Source organism: Apis laboriosa, unplaced genomic scaffold (assembly GCF_014066325.1).
Source record: "Apis laboriosa isolate Shangri-la unplaced genomic scaffold, ASM1406632v1 scaffold28_cov147, whole genome shotgun sequence".
Taxonomy (NCBI): Eukaryota; Metazoa; Arthropoda; class Insecta; order Hymenoptera; family Apidae; genus Apis; species Apis laboriosa.
The window spans coordinates 763,268-781,746 of NW_025222687.1; the positions used below are offsets into that span (position 1 = coordinate 763,268).

The 18,479-nt window shown below is 41.2% G+C and overlaps 1 long non-coding RNA gene across 1 annotated transcript in view; it reads right to left on the minus strand.

Moving 5' to 3' along the window:
* Positions 1 to 18,479, minus strand: part of LOC122714268 — a 110,126-nt gene that overhangs the window by 27,671 nt on the left and 63,976 nt on the right. The window lies entirely within an intron of this gene.

Genomic DNA, 18,479 nt, shown 5'->3' on the forward strand with positions numbered 1-18,479 from the left:
ATCTCTCTCGATAGATACGTTGAATTAAAAACGAACGAGAGAGAGAGAGAGAGAGAGAGAGAGAGAGAGAGAGAGAGAGAGAGAGAGAGATAAAAATCGAGAAGCAAAATCTTCGAAAATTGGCTTTCTTAATCTTGAAATATTATGTTTAAATTGTAAAAATAATTTAAAAAAGAAACAATTCGAAATTATTTACGAAAACCAGTTACATTTATATTCTTCTCTTTAAACGAAATCGTATTATCCGATTATTCGAATCCCGTCGAGAGAAAATTTCGACGTATTTCAAATAGATACAATATTTTATGAGAGAGAGAGAGAGAGAGAGAGAGAGAGGACGGGAAAAAACTTCGCCAAAGTATATCCAATCGTATCCAATTAATTTCTTAATTCACGTACTCGTACGTATTCTTATTCGACGATCATTATTCACCGGATAAGTAAACGCAATTTCACGCAAGAATTTCGCGATATCGTGCACGATTCTCAAGATTTGATGCGATTCGAGTTGAAAAAAAAGAAAGAAAGAAAGAAAGAAAAAACGATTCATCAAAGAAAAAAAGTATTCCACGCGATCGAGTTCGAGTTTGCAAATTTTTGTAGAAACTTTAATTGGCCGAGATACATCGCGGGACGCGTGCCTTGTGTGTATCCTTTGTCCCTTTTTTCTCTCTCTCTCTCTTTTTTCTTTTTCTTCTTTTCTTTTTCCATTTTCATTGGCTTCTTATTTTCGATGCAAGATACATGTCGACACTTTGAGGATGCGGGCCTCCGAGGGTACCAATTACGATCGGCAGCTGCCAACGTTGAAACGTTACATTTGCGAATATATTTTGATTTGAATGTAGACAGGCACTAAAAGTATTATACCCAGACGTTTTTCTTCCTTCTCCTATGCTCCTTCCACGCGTTCTTATTTCCGATTAAACTTGAGCATAAACATTTTCAATCGTAGAACGTGAAACGGTACGTAAGAAATATTATTTATAGGAATTGGTGGCAATTCTTGAAAAGTGGAGGGATAAACTTATAATTTCAACTTACGACAATCCGCTCTCTCAACCTCGTTTATTTTTTCCCTACAACCGATATTATACAACGTATTCCTTCTTGTATCCGTTCTTATTCCATTTATTGTACATATACCGGTACTTTTTTTTAATTTGCAATTTATAATTCGTAATTTATAAACACACTTTTTTCAAGATGTTTCTCCAGCGAGAGAGGAGGGGATAGGAGGCGCGTGCTCAATCGTGGCCGAACACGCACGCGCGAAAGAAATATCGTGCATCAGAATTCATCTTTGCCCAATGCGTCTCTGCACCTGTCTGCCTCTCAGGAGCTCGTTTACTGTCGCACGTTACGTCACAGCCTCTCCTCGAATCCCCACCACCCGACCGAAAAACGCGCGCGCAACCTGTATCGTGGAAAATGGTATTCTAATTCATCTCTCTCTTTCTTTCTCTCTTTCTTCCTCATTTATCGATGAAATTGCTTCAAGAATACTCCTCAATCAAAAAAAAAAAAATAAATCCTCGAACGAGACATATTTTTCTCTCTACCATCTCTTTCTCATGATACGTTTCAAATTATTCTCCATTATATTCGAAACCGCTCGTTTCACGATAGAATCGACAAATTTTTCTCCATTCTTCGAGAGATCGGAAAAGTATTCTTCCCCCGTCCCCTCCATCCCTCGGGAGCGTTATCACACGAGTATCGTGGAATCGATTCGAATCTCGGGATTCGGCCGGTAGTCTCCCCCCTCCCTTCCTCCTCTCCATCCGTGGACGGAGAAGTTAGGCAAGGTGTCGACGGTGGCCGTAGGACCGTTGGGAGTCTGGCGAGGTGCAGGTGACGAGTCCGGTGGTCCTCTCGGACGCGCACGACCCTGTGTCCGAGTATGCGTGTGCGTGCGTGTCACCGCGGCCGTGAACAAGGACGGGCGAAGACGGGTGGCGCTCGTGCGACGAGGAAAGGAACGTCGCAGGGTGGACGATGCGGGGAGAAAAGAAAGACGGGCGAAGGAGGAGGAGGGAGGGAGGGAGGGAGGGAGGAAATAAATAAAGAAAGAAGGAGAGACCTGTAAAATCGTATCCGAAGAGAGTCGAGCGGCGGAGGGCGCGTGGCAGCGGTGCGCAGCTGCAGCTGCCGTTTTCGTTCTCCGCGCGCGTATAAGTCGCGTACTACTCTACCGTCTCCCTCGTCCTCTTTTCACGCGTGCGCGCCACTCTCTGATACTGGTGGCGCGCGCCAACGCTCATTAACGCCAAACTCCTTCTTGTCTCTTTTTCTCTTTTTCTCTCCCTCTCTCTCTCTGCTTCGAATTTTCCTTTCGTTCCATTTCTTTTGATTTTCGCAATTCAGGAGAATGTGTGTTTTGTCTCTTTCGAGTTTTTTTTCCTTTCATTTCATTCGTAATTTTCTCTCTTTCGCAATTAGCCATTCAAGAGCATCCAGCGGGAATCGTTAACGTTGGGTATCATTCGAATCTCGTTTCGCTAAGATGTAGTGGTAATAGTACGATTATACTGAATTTTTGCGAGATATTTTCCTTCCGATTTTTCCTCGCCGTCACTTTTTATTCAATTTATACGCGGCAGACGTGCGTAAATTGGTATTCTTTGAGTTTATACCGTAATTTTGTACGGTTTCCCTCGTAAATTTGTGGTCACGTAGCGATTTACGCGAGTCGTCGATATTTTATGTTGAATTATTCCATTCCTTTGACGTTTCGAAAAATAATATCCATTCTAACTTACTTCGTGAAATTCAATAATTCGAATCATTTTTCTACTTCCAAAATTTGATGTTTCTCATTGGTACACGTCATTAATTTTTACTTCTTCGTAACATTTCAAAATTGAAACTTTTCATTGCAATATTTTACCAAACGTTAAATGCTCGTATCAAAGAAAACAGAGATACACTGATCACTTTACCTACATATGCCTCGTGCCAACAAGACATTGCGCGAAGAAGAGACGAATCGTTTCGTCGGAGAAAATTATGCGCTCGGACTCGTTAACGCGGATTAAAGTTGCACAGTTGCGTTTCGTACGGTTGTGATGGTGAAATAAATCACGGTGTTCCTATCGTTCTACCCCAGGTTTCGAGACGGCGTTTTGCCGGGAGCGACGGACCCCGCCGTTCTCCGCAACCGTTTTTCATAACGGTGGCTTAATTAACGCGAGCCATCTGACGTCTACCGTCCGATGTGTTTTGTAATATCCTGCGAAATCTGGTAATAACGATACACTCCAGGTGATGCTCTCCGTGTTTTGTCGTCCCACTTTGAGATCACCGCCTATAGACAGACGTCTTATTAACACCCCAGTGTTTTCCTTCTCTCGAGAATTTCTTCGAACAATTTCATTTACATAGAAAGGATAAACACGTTCCTTCGAATAAATTTCCCCACTGATTTTCCCTGAAACGATGAATATCATGAAACAAATATTAAACAAGCAATCGTCTGATATTTAGCGAATTAATTTTTAGGAAATTGGCAATAAAAGAAGTTTCATTCACGCGTTAATTAAGATAAGAATTATATATAATGAATCTCTTGCTTAAAAAATATCTTTACGGTCTATTTCCTTTGGATTATTTTCCATAATGATGAAACCTGAATTCGTTTAAAAAATATTTTCTTGTTTCGTATAAATATTCATGTAAGATTTTTAATTTCTCGTAATTAAACGCTTTTCTTAATGAATGAGAAATGTAATAAATATAATTATAATCAATATATAATCTTCCTTTTAAATCTCTTTTAGATCGAAAATTTAATTTTCAAAGTCTAGGTTTTCATTATCGACGTGATAACACGCGACCGCTATTCTAAAATATTCGAGCGAGAGCATTAAGATTTAGATTTTACAACTCGGGACCAATATCACTGGAATGCCGCCAAAAATTATTTCCCTTAAATTATAATTATTCCCCGACTTCCGTCAGCCACTCCAACAATCGGCTTACGGCCGTCGATAAATTCTTTTCTTTACATTTACGATTCGACTTTTATCCACGCGATGAAAGAAGGAATTGAAACGAGAAAAATAAAGGAAGACCTCCGTCGATGTCCCACCGTGACACCAGACGCCATCCAATTTCAACGTTAAACAAGTTACATAAAAATTTACTTCTTTAATCTAGCAAGTTTATGATACTGCTCTCCACAATTATAACTTCTGTTTATTAAAACGCAAATAATACCAATTTTTTAATATATATATATATATATATATATATGTATATATATGTTAAAAAATTTCAAAGAAAGCCGCGAGAATCCACCAGCTAAACCGGCCCATTACGTTTCCGGTTTCGAGAGCGGATATATCTCGAGTCGTTGGTTCCTTTTTTCAGAGTTTCTCCGTTCCTTTTGCGAGCAACGTTTCGCGAGACGTGTAGTGGCTCGGCCGGCCACGTCAAAATCGGGCAGAAAGCGAGAGCGAGAGAGAGAGGGAGAGAGAGCTAGCGACAAAAAGCTCGGGCACCGAGCACAATGAACGCCCACTCCGCCATTATTTTCAATTCCATGCATTCAAGCATTGAACCGCCTCCGGAATCGCTATTCCTCAGCGTGTGGAATATCGGCTTTTATTATAAGCATCGCACACGTGTACACGTATCCTGCGCGTACGCGTATATCCGTGGTTCGGTGTGCGCATGGGAGAGGAGGGGGGTAAAAACGGTCGTGTGAGCGGGCGCATAGAGTCTTGCCGTTATTATTCGCATTGATAAATGATCGCCGGCCGCGTCATGGCGAACAATGGCGTCGGCGGCGGAGAACGTTTCCTCCGGATACGTACGACGGAGCGACGCCGCTCGCCCGTCCAAACCTTGCTCCCTTCCTCCCTCCCAACCCTCTTTTTTTTCTTTTTTAACTTCGTTTCCACGCCGATTACCATTTCATTCGGACGGTGCTTTGTCTTTCGCAGGACGTCCATTCAAATCTCTCTTCCTTTCGCGAACAAGAGATTTCGCACTTTCTTCCCTATTCTTTCTCGACGACGCGAGAACCAGACTTTTGGGGTAGTCACGTTTTGCATTTTTTTTTTTTCCTCTCAATAGAATAAATTCGATTCTCTCAATTTGTAATACAAATTGTCCAATCCATCTGTATCTCATCATTCCTCCCACAAGTCATCGGATTCAGATTCAAATAGTTAATTTTTTTTAATTGTAAGTGTATTTTTAACGTTATAATTCATATTTTTAAAAAATTGTAATTTTTGATTTTTTCATTTTTGGTTAAATATTTTATTTTTCTATATATTTATATATTTATATATTTATATTTTTTATATATTTACTTATATTTTTAATGAAATAATGAATTATAATAAAGCAATATTGTTTTCTAAAAATTAAATTTTTAGAAATATATAAAATAAAAAATATAAGCTCAAAATCGGAAAAAAATAATTTTGTCCTAAGTTAGCCCCTATTACTCGAACCACTGTGCAACGCGAACCATTATTACTTCGAGAGTTCTAATCACAAATATTTCTATATTTGTATATTCATATATTTTTTATACAATTTTATTTTATATATATTTAGTTGTATTTTTATGTTATATACATTTCTGAACGAAATAAAAAATTATAATAAAAAGCGGGTATTGTTTTTTTGAAAATTAAATCTCCATATATATATATATATATATATAAGCTCAAAACCTGGAAAAAAATAATTTTGGTCCAGTTTCTATATATTCGAACTGAAATTGTGAAAAATTTGGCAATAAATTGGTTCAACAATCCGCCCTTTCAGGATTCACGAGCCGATTCGATGCAATTCAATCACGAAAATATATGGATGCACTAAACTACTACGTGTAAAAATTCGATCCGCATCTTTACACTATGGGATATGTGTAATAAGTATATGCGTGACGTAAATCATCTTTCATACGAAAAAGACCATTCGTTGTAAATGAATTTAAAATTCGCTTAATCCGCGGCCCCGTGGTGTTCCGCGCGTTAAATCATTTTGTCGGAAATATAAGGCGCGAGGAAAGGACGAGAGAGATTAACAAGGCGGTAGTTGGCGTTACAGCTGCGAAATCTAAAGATATACCTTGAAATTCAAGGTAAGCTTCAATAATAGCGGAGATACAGGATCTTCTGGTTCGTTCAAGGACGTTCCTTCCCCCTAGTAACCTATTAACTTATATCCGCGTGCAAGTAAAGAGAAAAATCTAAGTAAACGTGCACAACATTTTCCGTTATCGCCCAATCCTTAAGAGAGAAATATTACATTCGCCTTCCACGATTTAATCCGCGAGACGGATTAGAAAAAATCCGTTATCGAGAAGAAGTCGCTCGTTTTAATTGGTAAAAACGACACGTTTACCGTGTCAAGACTCGGTTAAAGGACGAATAAAACAAGTAGCGAAGCGAAGCTGTGTTCTCGAGTCACACCGAGTCACCTGCCCTCGTATAAAACCAGTTCACCTATACGATATTTTGCTCCGGCGAAAGATCGATTACCTCGCACGCGCGGAACGGATTATGCGATCCGATTTTTATATCGATTTTAATTATCGATGTCACATTGGACGATGTTCGAGTACCGACAAGGTAACGGCAATTGTACACGCGCGCTTTTCACACACGTCATTATGTTTACCAACTTTGCAACTTTGCCCGCATCGCGATATCGGTTCGAAACAATGGAGTGGAAGAAGAAAAGAAAAAAGAAAAAAAAAAAGTATCCACTTCGATTCGATTCCGTTGAAATAAGGATGATTATTTTTTTTCAGGAAGCGATGTGTAATATCGGGAGAGAGAGGTGACAGAGTACATGGAAGGTTGGTGAAGACGCGAGCAGGAAGAGAGTAGAGGGGATGGTTGGCGCGTGGCTCGATTCCTCTTCCCCACCTCTCGTGGTCGAGAGCCACCGACGATCCGAAACTCGCGCGCGGCCGTCCAGAGAGCGAGGCAGATGCCAAGGTACTTCTTTCGGGTCTGGCTCTTAACCGAGGCGGTATTAAAGGTAGGAGAGAAGCCGACACCACCGAGAAAGGCTGTAAGAGGCAAGCACCTGCCGTAAGCGCATGGTGTCGGGTCACTCGGCTCCTCGAACACGATCGTCCATAGCGCCTAACCCGACCGGCTTGCCTGCCTTCTTCCACTGGCCTCGCTCCACTGATTGCCCCTATGCCCACATCTACCCATTACGAAAAATCAGTCGGACGAGAAGAGGAGAAGAGAAGAATATACCTGTCGCATAAAGTAGCCGCATCGTTAACTAGCGTGTCTCCCCTTCAGTACGAGCCGCTGCCTTTCCTTCTAACGTCGATAATCGGTCGAAAAAAGGAGAGATTCGCGGAGAAATCTTCGACAATTCTTCGTCCTCTCTTTTCTTTCTTTTTTTCCTCCACTCGAATGAATCGTCGTATCATATATTCTTAAATATTAAATATTACGTTTCATATGTAATATTTTGCATCGATAAAAATAGGGGATATACATAGGGAAAATTTGTCAAGATTTTTACTATTCACTGCTGGAAAGAAAGAAATGCGGGTCTGATTGATTAATATGGGAAGAAACGTCTAATTTTACACATATTTGTCACATATACTAATTCAATTGTGACAGAGAGAAACAATAAAACGACGATCTGTATCTAAATCACAATGCCATTAGTCTATGCATAGGCAGACTATTCAGACTATTCTAACGTATCGATATAAAATTTTTTTATTTCTCGTAATATATACAAGCTAATTATGATTTGTAATTACATGATTTGTAACAACAGTTTAATTTATAAATATTAACATAACTTCATTCAATGAAAATAATTTTTACAACTTTCAATATTCAAATTATAATTTTCCTATCACTATGTGTAATGTCAGAATTGTTAACAAAGTCTAAAAAAGTTGGCAATCGTCCTAGAGAACCTCTCTTGCCCCTGTGCCGTCCCGCGAGACTTTTTTTCACCAGTGAACAGTACGTAGAAACTTCTCGTACAAGTGCTAAAGAAAGAGAGAAAGAGAAATGTTAAAATACGGAAAGTTCGCCGCGTCCCCTTATGCGAACGTTACGAGATCGAGAGGAGATAACGGCTCGCCTCATTCGTCTTTCTCTTTCTTTCCCATTATTTCTAATGGATGACTCTCGATTCGAAATAGGAGCACGTGCCCTCGGTTCTCTGTCATTTCGAAATGAAATGTCCTCGAATGTACGGAGTCGTGAGGATCAAAAGATGCAACCTGCGTTTATAGCCGGACAGGAGGAAAGGGAGGGAAGCAGGTTGGCAGGCAAGCGAGGTATGTACGTACGACCCGCATGATCGAAATGAAGAAATAGCTTCGCGAGAGAGAAGAGGAAAGAAGAGAGGGAACGAGACGTTAAAGAGACTCGGCTGCATCGATCGGCAGTACTAACCCAGTGAACGTGACACCCAACCGCTGCTGCTCAAGCATGCAAGGCAGCGTTCGAGTGTCCGCTCACTTTTTATCCAAGACCGGTCTATCGACGATGTCTAGCGCAAGTCTATCGTCCTCGTCAATTCCCTTTCTCGCATTATCGCATAGCGGGACGCGTGGAAGAAAATAACGGGAGGAAGAGGGGGAATTTCTTTCCTTTTTCGCGTTCGATATTATTAACTCGATTTCGATTGCGTTCAACTTTGCAAATAAATTTGATCGCATTCCAAAAGAAGGGACGGCGTTATTTCGATCGCGATCTTCTTTCGAGCGGTAACGTGATATTATATTATAACCGCGCTATCCGTATAAAATTGTTATTTTATGATTGATGAAAGATCGCGTTTGCCATTAAAAATGGAGCGATATTCGTAATCATAAACGTACGTTTTTATTGAAAACGATCGATCGGAATGATTCTTTCCCCTTAAATCGAATCGGTGTATTATTACGATTGCAGAAACTCGTCGAAATTATCCGATTAAACGAGCAACCTTGGAATTATAAATATACAATTCCATAAAACTACGTTTAGGAGAAACGGGACATAATACATGCGAGTGGTATATGAATATAAATAGGTGGAGATTTTTTAGATATATTTCCCCCTCGTAATCACATATTTCTTTCTCTCTCTCTTTTTACGTTCCATGAGTCAGCGTGGAGGGTAGAGAGCGCATTACGACACAGGCACGTATGAAACAAACGTGGAGGACGAAAAGAGGGTGATTAGGACAGATTGGCGCCCAGTTCTGATTATGTCTCGCATCACCTGCCCCTTTGCAGGTGGTTGCCTATCCCACGAATATTTATCCTCGTGCTCGATCGATAACCGACCACCGACCAGCCGCTCAACAACCCCGTCCAAGATAGCGGTTCGATACGTACACCCCCGTAATCACTTGTACGCTCTTTTTTGATCGCCGACGATAGTCCCGCTTCCGTTCCAACAAAACGTTGCAAACGTTGGTAAAAAAAAAAATCGACGATGCATATTGCGTCGTACGTTCGAAACTTTTTAACCAGTTTGAAGATTAGAATAGAACTAGATCCATAAACTCTCGATTAAATTCTCGATTATCAGAAGCCTTGTATCGTTTCAGCTTGTTTGATCTGGTTTTATCACTGACCATAGTTATGCCACAGCCGTATGCCGGAACATATTTTTTTTTCCATCCACCCTCGCTTTCCCGACAATCACTTACATGCGGGAGTCTGCACCTGGCCACCCCCGCACACACTCTTACTCCTTTGGCCACCTTACCTCGATTCTATCCGTACTCGTGCATATGCTCAGTATCGTAACTAATTTCTATTATACATTTTTCCGTAGCGAATTTTATGATTATTAATTTAAAAAAAAAATTAATTATACGTATATATATATATATATATATATGTGTATATATATACTTCTTATAACAAAGACATTGTAAAAACACCTTGTGTTTGGAAACGCTTCTGTATAAACACGAGAGGGAAGTCGTTTCATTTGTGAAAGGATACGTAAACAAAGCTAAACGACTGACTGAATTACGTCTCGACCTATAACACAATGGTATATACTTCTCGACTGTACTTCGAACTGTCCTCGCTCGTCCCACAACGGCTATTTAAACGACGCATCCATCGTTCGGTCGGATTCCGATTCGTCAAAGAATTCATCAAGGATTCGCTGCGATCCGTCGGCTGAGAGACGAAAGAGACGAAAGGAAGACGATGGGTTGGTGAATGAAACTGCTGAGTCCAAGGGCTATACGAGAGGGCTACGAGAGGTCAGCCGCGAGCAAACCGCGGGGCATCATGGCGGCTCGATACGCGTCTGCCCGTGCGCCGCGCGCAGCCTGCCAGAGAACAACACAGAGAAGAAGAAACGTTGTTGGCCGCCGCCACCACAATCGCCGCTTCCCAAACAGAAAAATTCAAAGTAACGATCGCGGCAGATGCGAGCACCCATACGTGAATTTGCTTCCCAACCCTTTTCTCCAACAACGGATAACGAAATAATAATCGTCAATAATAATGCTTCCATTTCTTCCAGGCCTTTCACCCCCTTTTTCCATCGATTCGTTCGAAAACAGCCTCTGGAAATCATCCCTTTTCCGGTCTGCCTTGTCCTTCTTCGACGCGCACATACACATACACACTCGAGTGTTTATTTGAATAAGACATCTAGATGATGACGGGGCAGCAGCTGCGAGAGGAGCTTTTTTCCACTTTTCCACAGATTTTTGCATGGCGCAGGTGATGCGGGCACGCGACCATCCATCCCTTTCCCCTTTCTCTTCCCCGTCCTCGACCACCGCCATCCGTACCCGCACAAACCCTTTCGAGGGAACTGTCCGCCGTGAATCATTGGAGGATCTCGATTCGAGGCGAGGAAAAGGATCCATAGGGGAAAGAGGGACGAGGAGCGGTAACAGATGCTTTTTCCGATGAAGAACCACGCTACCACCAACCGTGCACACGTCAAAACAGGATAATCCTTACCTTTTTCTTCGTATCCTTTCGTTCTTTGAATCGTATTCGATGATTCACATTCGCGAAAAATTTAAAACCGCCTTCCTCCCCCCTTACGTTTTCTCCTTCGTAACGTACGAAAACGGAGAACGTATGGTAACGATATCGCGACGAGGCATTTTATTCCCACGCATTTTGGTTGCGTGGCACGGTCTGGCACGCAAAACAAAGGCCCACAACAACCCTCGATCGTTGCCCTAATAACGGTAACGTGTATACCCTTTTAATCGAGGAAAAAAAACTCCCTTAAATCGCGCCACGTAATTGGCAGGGTCGGGCAATAACGACGACAAAACGGCCACGATATCGCCTACGCCATATGCCGCTCGCGAGAACGAATTCCTCGCTCTCCCACGAAGCGACGATTCGCCAACGGTCGAAGATCTCCTCTAATTTACGTTTGAATCTCTTCTAAGAATAAACTAAGAGAGAGAGAGAGAGAGAGAGATGGAGAGGAGGATAGAGGAAGTTGGCTCGCCTCGAAAAAAAACGTTAGTTAGGAAAGAAAGTAAAATCTAAAAAGGATAGGAAATACTGTAGAGCTATAAACGGGTGTCTGACCGCGCCAGCCACATGTCATCAAGATGCCTACACGCGTGAAGAAATGCGAAATGCATTGGCTATCGGTTGGCGGGAGCAAAGAATAATAGGGTGGTGGCCAGAAACGAAGATACGAAGGGAGCGAAGGTGCTGGTGCCAGGCTCGAATGCCTGAGGAAAAAGAAGACGAGCGAGGTAAGTACCTATTGGGTAACATTTACGCCGTTTACGACATGTTTCTGCCTGCGTACGGACGAAACGTGTGCACACTTGCGAAGGTAAGAAACACAGTGTCGAAGCACAAATCGAAGAGTTAAAATCGTTGCGGTTCATAGAGGGATTTTATGACGTAACCGTAGTACCACACTACGAAGCTATTATCGTCTATCCTCGCGATAGAAATTGCCTCTCTTCTGATAGATACTCCCATTTCGGTTCCATTGTTGCCACACGTCGCGCTGTTTTCCAACAATTCACGCATGCGTGAAATAATTAACCGAAAAGTTCGAGGTCGCCCGCTTAAATGTTCGTATTTCAAGATCACGCGAGAATAAACTAGAGTTAGAACTGGAAAGAAGAAAGAAATTGCGTTTCCAACGATACGGACGATATACAATCGTTTCGTACTGGCAGAATTTATTTCGCGATCGATTCGATGGGCGGAGAGAAACAATGCGAAAGTTGGGCATCAGATGGCAGAGCGGGCAGCGGACGATCGTGGACCATCTGGTGGTCCACTCTGGCATACGGCGAGCATCCGACGTATAAGCGTACGTAAAAAAAAAAAAGTCTAAAACTCGATACTCAGGATATAAGCCGAGAGGAATTTGAAGATAACCAGGACGAGCACAGGGGAAGACAGCTGTACTCGGGATAATCCCGATTAAAGTAAACGGGGGAAAACAATGTGAATACAAGGAAATCACTTTGGAATTAGGATTCGGATTTTAATCCTGTAAGGTAAGTTCTATCTTCTGTCTCGAGATGATTAAAAATTCATGGAGCGAAATAATATCGGGAGAGAAAATATTTGGAACACAGGAGAAGAAGGTGGAAAGAGGAGAGAAAATATTATACGAGATATTTAGGTCACAGTTGTTCGGTGTACCGATGCGATTTCAAGCTCGGATAGGCGTAAGAGCGCGACCGCTTTGTTTTTCAGGGTGCAAAGGGAGGAAAAATAAGACGGTTAACTAAATATAAGACGAAATGGTGACCGAGTCACGTCTGCAACAAGGCACGTGCAGCACGCGTGCTTCGACTTCGTGCACCGACAAAAGAAACCCTTCGCGTACAACTCGCCTCCCGAACGCCACACTCCTACGCACGCTCACCAAAATACGATTCCGTTCACCAGTGTCAAGGACGATCGGTAAACGATTCTTTCCTGTCCTTGAACTCTCTCGTCTTTATTGGATGATCTCGAATACACAGTGTATTTAATTATGTATAAATTAATATTTTGCCCATTCCATTACAGATATTAAATTATCTATCATTGCCATATTTTGTTAAATAATCGCATCTTTCCAATACGCGTACCGATATCGATGGAAATTATTTTAAAACGATCGGTGACGTGGAGCAAGGACGACTAAAGCGACGAAAGGAGCATTAGTTTCTCGTCCAATCCGTTGTTTTGTCTCGATTAAGCATCAGTTTTTCCCTCCTCCTTTTTTCGTGGTTTTTCTTTGTCCGCCTCGCCGGCACGTACCCTAGTTTCGGTGGAGTGATTTACAAGTCACTCCAGCGTGAAGGCAGGTGACCGTGCCGCTCGAACGCTACTTAAGCACTTGCACGAGTCACGAACACACAAGGAAACGCGTGCCTCGCGTCCGCAATAACCATAATCTTACTATCCGTTCACATTTCTCCCAATTATGAACCGAACCTTCGAGGGGGAAAAAAAAAAGATCCTTCTTCTAATTTTCACGCGAGATTATAGAAAAAGATTATGGAAAGAAATGGATCATCCAAGATCACTGTTGGTTCCACAGTGTAAAAAGATCGAGATCGATATCGTACAGCCAATAGACCATAAAATCATCGTCTGCAAGGATTTCGAACGTCGGAATCCAAGATCGCTGTTGAAATCGTTCGAACGCGACGAGTCGTTTCGTGAACATGAAAAAATGCAGAAGGAAGGAAGGAATCGTCAATCCATAGCAAATACGTACAGGGTGTCTCATAACTGCGCATCTGGAAATTTTCTTTCCACTGAGAGCTCCGTTTGCCAAGTTTTGTTCTCGAGCCCTAAAAACCATAAAAGATAAGGTGTCGTTAGGCACGCGTTCGTCCCATTTATTTTAATAGGTTCCAATTTTTACGTTACGGCCGCCGAAGTAACGTTTTGCTCGCCAATAAAAGTACCGAAAAGATGATAAAGACGAGGGTAAAAAGAGTAACGGTTTCAACTCGCGATTACTTGTTTCGAAAGCATTTTCGTTTCTCGCTGGACTTTGAGCAAACGAGGCAATGTGTCAAGGACGTCGGAAAAGAAAATTTAATTTCGCGGCAACGATCTTTAATATTTGGCCGAGGGATCGTTAACACGGCTGACCCGGCGTGCAAAAGTGTACCGACACCCTTCAATTACTTCTCACGTAGCAAAGCGATACCATTCCAGCCACGGATTATGGTTTGCGCTCACGCACTCCACGCCGTAATGTGCAAGCCCTCCACACCACGAGGGCTACCATAAATATCAGTTTGCACGAGAAACCGATCGTACCCAACATTGTAACGCGGAGGTTAAAGTAACGCTCTCGCTCCCTTGTTTTCGTATTCGTATTCGTGGATCATCGCGTGCCTCGTAAATCGATAATAATAATTCGATCCGTACCAACGTTTATTCCACACCGTCGAAATCGACTTCCGATGAACGGAGTTATTATAACTCTTTCCTCGTCTTTTATTCTATCAACCAGTCCAGATCCAAATTGCTACACGATATGTTACGAAAATATCGTTACTTCCTTTCGTTAATAACTATCATCGTTTCATTCGCGTTATCGTCCGTAAACGACTGCTCGTTCTCCAATATCTTTATCTCTTAAGTAATAAACGAGAACGTGTTATAAAAATCGTCATGTCTTGAGTAAAACAAAAACAAGAAAAAAAGTAACGCGAGGAAAAGAAAGTTCGATTCTTCGAAGCTATGGTTATTTCAATCGTATCCCTTCGTTCGTTGTAGTAATTAGTATCGATCGCTGGTAGAAGAGCGGTGTAATACCAGTGCGTGAAGGCACGTGCTATCTTGGCTTCGCGCCAACTTGCCGCCTCTAGTCGCGCGGGTGTAGATACCGCTCGATGTTTGTTCGGGGAAAAAAGAAGAAAAAAAAAAGGAGGGGAAAAAAAGTGCGGGGACTGAAGCGAGGGAGGGAGGGAAGGAAGAAGGTGTAAGAGCGAGGGTTTGGTCGTTGAATCGGCTCGTTGTTACCTTCCCTGTCCCGTCGTGCTTTTTCCTTTCCTCTTTTTTTATCTCTCCTTCTCTCTCTCTCTCCTTCTCTTCTTTCCCCCGGTTTTTCTTTCGACCTCTCTTTCTCTTTCTCTCTTCAACCATTTGCTTAGCCGTAAACGTGTCTTCTTTCATTTCTCAGCAGGAAACGCGGCTATCTGTCGGAGCTATCTCGTAAAACGGAGTATACACGTTTCGAATCGGAAGACTTTTCGGTGGAACACGCTAAAAAGATTTCGTCACTTCTCTCTTTGATGGATCCATACTATTGCGCGGAACAAAATCTTTCTAACAGAAGAATGGAGTCGTTCGAGTCGTATGATTTTCGTGTCGTATAAAACGAATCAACGATTCTTCGATGCTGCTGAATTTGATAGTCATTATTGTGTACGGATTGTATATTATTATTAATAATAATAAAGTAAGTTTGCTCGTTATCATTGAAGATTTTTTTATTATTTGTACTTGATTGGAACGACCTGAAATATTTTTCATTGGCAGTTGTTAATTAATTGTATAAATAAAACGCGACCGTTCTCTTTTTTTTTTTATGCATAAATGATCGATCGCGAATTATTTATACTTATTTACACTTAAAAATCGAATTCGTTCTTGATAATTAATTAATCTCGTTTAACCAATCTTTCTGTGGTGAACCAATTTATCAAGTAAACGAGCGTACGTTAAATGAAATACGATCGTTCAAGATTTTCGAGGTTAATAAAATTTTACGAAACTTTTTTCGTATTTAACATTAATATAATAAAAAAAATGTTTTTTTTACGCATTTAAAATGCACGTTAAATAATTATAGCGGCTATATCAAAATGCGAATGTAAACAGTTTAAAGTGTAATGATAGTTTCAAGATTCTATAACACTTTGTTAAAACTACTAGTTTTAAGCAACAACACGGAATAACGAGAACGATAAGTAGACGGTGAAAATATTAAAGTACTAAATACCTTTCAGCTATCCGTATATTCCTTTAATATTCATGCCGATGATTGCCTCAGATTACATGTAATTTCTGTATCAAAAAGATACGATACGAATCACTGCCCCTAGCTATAAATAGTTTATGCAAATTACTCCTATATAGCATCGTGCCCCCTCGTAAAATCATTAAAGGAACGAGTATTAAGATATCCATGATTTTTTTATCAACAATTTCCCCTCTCCCTCCTCTCGCATTTCATTTCACTTTTTCGAATATCGTTGGAAAAGTTATCTTCAACAAATCGATCGTCCAATAATCGTCCTTCTCTCTCTCTCTCTCTCTCTCTCTCTCTCTCTCTCTCTCTCTCTCTCTCGAAAAACCTTGCATTATGCAAATTTCCCGTCCCCGGCCTATTCCCTCCCGCATTTGAAAAATTTCTTCAGAGCTAACTCTTTTCTCGTGAAATTGAAATTTCAGTTCCTCCAAGGTCTCAGGGTCCCTCCCCCCTTCCCCTTCCCGATCTTGACATTAGCGGATCCCTCCTGCCCTGCTACCACCATCGTCCGTGAGATGGCATCGGGCATTCGTGACGGGATCTCTCGATCGAGAGGTCTCGTGCCGTTCCAGTCCTCTTCCAGAAATTAGTAAATCCCACACGCGCAGTAACTGCGCAAGCTGTGCAACCGGCGCGCCGCGGCGCGGCGCTTCGTCAGCCGCTGCTGCGTCCCTCCCTCGCTGTCGATGCATCAGGAATAAGAAACGCGTACGCTTCGCATTACGCCCACGCGCGTGTTATCGCTATCCCTATAAAGGGAAAAAAATATTCGATTCTTTGCAAATATTGATACTCTATAAACGGTAACGTGTAACGAACGCAGCAACGGTTTCTTTTTTCAGTCTATACGCCAATGGAATTATTTTTAAATATATATATATATTATATATGTGTATATATGTATATATATGTGTTCATGATGGAGATATGGATGCGGTTTCGATTTATCAGTTTTGTTCGGCCATTTATTTATATATGTTTTATTTAAGTATTATTTTATATCAATATTGTATTTGTTGGTCTGGAAATTATTTATATTTATATAGAGGGGGAGAAAAAAGTATAGGATGGGATTTATCTGGTTGGATCAGAGTCACGATTCGTCGCCAGTTTTTCCTCGATCCCCTTATCTCTGTTTCTTCCTTTCCTGATCCCCAAACGTGGTGACACCTTGCCACGCGCCATCCAAATATATGGCGGAGTTTCCCTTATCTTTTTGCGCAAACGTTCCTCTTTTACGCTTCTATATCTCCGTATCTCCGTTCCGTAAATTTTCATATTTCCTATCGCATCTTCCACGCGCATTATTCTCAACGATGAAACGTATGAATTTGATATATATATATATATATAATGAAATCGAATATCCAATCAATGCTGGGGAAAAATTCAAAGATATATAATTGAAGAATCGAATTATTATTACTCGCGATATGTGAATTGTTTTCAATGATGAACCATTGAATTTATAAAATAATCAAGTCGAATGATATTATATAGGTGTCCTTGAGGAAAAATTGAAAGGTGTGGTTTAAGAATCGTATTATGTGAATTATTTTCATTTCATGAAACATCGAGTTTGTAAAATAATGAAGTCGAATAATATAGGTGTCCGAGGATAAATCGAAAGGTACGGTTTAAGATGAAACGTTGAATTAATAAAATAATGACATCGAGCGTAGATGTTCAATGTCGAGGATAAATCGAAAGGTATGATTTAAGATGAAACGTTGAATTAATAAAATAATGACATCGAACGTATACATTCAATGCTGAGATATAAAATTGAAAGGTATGATTTGATGAAAGGTAAGACGAAACGTTGAATTAGCAAAATAATGAAATGAAATATAAATGTTCAATGTTGAGAAAAAATCGAAAGGTATATATGTTTAAGAAAAGAAACGTTCGAATCGATAATAAAATAACGAAAAATTGAAACACGAGTCAAGAAATCGAATTCTATATTGCGAATTATTATTATTGATTCTATTAATGCAACTAATTTAGACCGATTAGATGAATTCGATACACCTACGATTATTTATTACGACACGCTCCTCATCCGCGCACACGTATCAACGCGATCAACAATCCAGAAACGTTCCATTTATTACACGTTCGTGTGCCGCATTTGAAACTTCCCCCACCTCTCCTTCCCCCTCCCTCTCCCACCGCACAGTCTTCCTCCCCTCTCTCTTCCCTAATCTGTCATTAATACAAGAGACCCCGCCGAGGCGAGTCGCAGCAGAATTTCAATCAACGAAACCACGATCGAAATCGTCTTTCCCAAACGTATGTATTCGCCGTGTATAATAACCGTGTACACCGTGCTGAGGGCAAACGGTGGACAAACTATTCCACGATGCTATCTGGAGATCGAACCGAGAAAAGAGAGAGAGAGAGAGAGNTCCATAATTCCGAGGAAAGGGAGTGGGGAGAGGGTGGAGGGTTTCCACGAGGGGTGTAAGAGAGAGGGATGGGAAAAAAAATATGAGAAGAGAGAGAGAGAGAAAC